This window comes from Peromyscus eremicus, chromosome 4 (genome assembly GCF_949786415.1).
Source record: "Peromyscus eremicus chromosome 4, PerEre_H2_v1, whole genome shotgun sequence".
In the NCBI taxonomy this organism is placed as follows: domain Eukaryota; kingdom Metazoa; phylum Chordata; class Mammalia; order Rodentia; family Cricetidae; genus Peromyscus; species Peromyscus eremicus.
The window spans coordinates 4,749,022-4,752,180 of NC_081419.1; positions in this window are offsets into that span (position 1 = coordinate 4,749,022).

A 3,159-nucleotide genomic window follows, 5' to 3' on the forward strand; every position below is an offset into this window, starting at 1 on the left:
AGCAGCCATGTGGTGGGGATGGGGCCTGAAAGAAAGACTGAAAAACCCAAAGAACCAGGGAAATAGTGCCGAGACTCTCGCCAGCATCTAAAGGAAAGATGGAAGAGAAGAAAGGGAAGTCTCCCTTCCTGAGTCAGGACTCAGGACAGCGGACAAACCCAACAGAACCTCATGGTGGCTCCATAGCAACCACTTGTTTGTTTTTGAGACAGGATTGCTTGCAGCCTAGTCCGGCTGCAAACTAGCTATGTGGATGAGGATGGCCTGAAACTCTCCAGACTCCTGCCTCCGCCTCCCAAGTGCTGGGGTTACTGGCGGACACCACCGCCATGCTCAGGTTTACGGTGCACTGGAGATGGAGCCTGGAGAACCTCCCCCATCAGGCAAGCCTTCTACCAGCCGAGATCACACAGGGCCATGCCCCCAACACAGGATTCCTGCAGTCCGAGCCGGGACTGAGACAACAGAGGCTCCCATCGAGGAGGTGGGCTGAACCTCCTTGCTGTTCCAACTCCTCCCATGCTCCCTGAGTTACCCCAGCTGTGCAGAGCCCAAGCCTGTGGTCTTTGCAGCTGGCCTCTGGGCGGCATCTGCCCCTCCCCCCTATGGCTTTTTTTCAGCTGCTCTAAGCTTCCTGTTCCTGCTCAAGTTGGCCTTAGTGTTCCCTGGTGACTGACCTCCCACCCGAGCCTAGTCCTACCCGTCAGCCCCCTGAACTCAGCAAGGGTTTGTGGAGTAGTGTAGAAGGATGGCTTACTCCTCATCTTGCCCCATGGGAGAGAGGGGCTGTCCTGTTCCCAGTGGCACACCCTATACCCAGGACAAACAGCTCTTGGTGTTTCATGAAAATGTGCAGTGTTGGCAGGCTGGTGCGTACCTTCAGTCCCCCACAATTCAGGAAGCAGAGGCAGGAGGCTCAAGAGTCAAGCTAGCCTGGGCTACACAGAAAGACTTTGTTTTAACCCCGCCCACCCACCTGTGGCTGGCGGATGGGCAGTAGTGTCCAGAAGAGCCTCGGGAGATACACGCCCCCCCCACCCCCACATTAAAGTATAGAAGGCCTGGGACAGGCAGACTTGTTGCAGGTCACATCATGATGACAGCAGTGACGCCAGGCTCAAGATTTGAACTCAGAGCCCTCCCTCCAGGCTGGAGCCTCCCTCCTCTCCTAGATGTTGAGATTGAGGCGTGTGCAAGCTGCCATCTCCCTCACCCGGCCCCTACTGCAATCTGCTCAGCGTAGCTGGGGGCTCAGCCTGACTCCCTCAGCCTCTGCCCTGAGAAGCCAGGCCACCCCAGCCCACTCCCAGCCTCTCTCCCAGCTGGGTTCTGGGTTCTGGAGTGTTGAGGCCAGTCGCTCACTTGTATGTCCAGCTGTCTACCTTTGCCGACTTGGTTTCCTCATCTGGAAGGTGGGATGTCACATCTCCAGGAACCTCTGCAAGAATCAGTGCTTTGGATAAAAGGTATAGACATCCAGGTTGGGCCTGACAGCCCAGCAGATGGAGGAACTTGCCACATAACCGAACAACATGAGTTCTATCCCCAGGACCTGCACTGTGGAAGGAGGGAACCCACTCCCACTAGTTATCCTCTGACCTCCACACGCACACCAGCTCACACGCGTCCCCCCCCCCCCCCACACACACTAAATACATAAATGTAAACGATAAAATAAATTGTATAAATGTTCCCAACACGCCGGCCAGAGGCTTCTCCCAGGATTAAGATTCAGTAAGACCCCAGACCCAGTTTACAGACAAGCAGCCTGAGGCTCAGAGGATGCTCAAACTTTCCCAGGCGCCCGGCTGCCCAGCAGGCGCGCTGTCCCTGAGCCCTTGGCAGTGGCAGGCCTGCGGAGGAGGACAGGGCGGTCGACTGCGCGCCAATGGGAGGGCGGGGTGAGCGGGAGCAGGGGGATGCCCGGGAGTGCCGGGGAGGCCCCGCCCCCCGGGCCCGGCCGGGGTCTGCAGCCGTCAGCGACGAGCGCGGCCCCGCCGAGGGATCGATAACTAATTTCAGCGCCGCAGCCGCCCGGGTTTTTTCCCGATAATTGCGCGCCGGCAGCTGCGAGCCAGGCCCCCAGCCCGCCGCGCGCCCCCGCCCGCGCGCGATCAATTGACACCGCCACCGGGCGCCGGGAAAACTCATTTTTCTCTCCCTCCCCGGCTCCCGGTGGGCGCGGGCTGAGCTCGCGGTGGCCGGGTTGGGGGTGGCCGTGAGGCCTGGGCGGGGGCGTTCGGCTGACCTTCTGCTTCTCCAGAGGGGGCCCAAGATGCACCTGCCACCCCAGGCTGGAAAGAGGCGGTGACAGGAGGAAGGACCCAGGATGCAGTGGGTTCAGGTCTAGACTCCACAGCCCCCTACTGAGTGCCTCGGTTTCCCTCTCTTCCCGTAGGGTCCTGGCATCGTGTTAGGCACGTAGACCTGAGAGGTGGCGCCCAGGGACGTCTCAGTGAATGGTGGTGTTTAGAGCAGGGAGTGCTTTTCGATTCCCAGCCTGGCTTTGAGCAGCTACGGTGTGCCAGGCCTGGTTCAGGCGTTTCTAAACAGAGGAGCCAAGAATCTCCGCCTCCCTACGACTGGCTTCTAACAGTAGGATGTGCCATAAAGCAAGGGAAGAAGGAAACAGTGAGAGAGATGGCCAGGGGCAGCAGGCGGAAATAAGGCCGAGGTAAACAGGGTAGACTGGGGGACACCACAGTGCAGCCGGGACACCTAGTCAGGACCAACCTGCAGGGCTCAGCTCCCAGGCCCCTCCCCGGGCTCTCCTAGCTAAGCTCCAAGCTGCTGCCTGTTCAAGGTCGCAGGAAAGCTGCAGACTTGGCATTCTCTGAGGAGGGAGGGCGGAGGAGGAAGAAGCGGGCTGTGGGTGGGAGTCTCCCTATGGGAGAGTCCATGAGCTGGAGAGAGAAAAGAACCGGGCTAGAGAGCAGGGTAGGGTGGGGGTGGGTACCCACCGACAGAGAGAGGAGAAAGAAAAGAAGACAGCCCCTGTTTGTGGCCAAGGACTCCTGGAGCCTTGGGGGCTGGGCTCCAGAGAGAGGTTGGGGACTACCCCAAGGTCACAAGAGACAGAGTTGGGCTCCTGTGTCCTGCTACCCAACCCTGGAGGAGGACAAGAGAGGCTGAGGAGAAAGGATAACGAGGAAGAGTCTC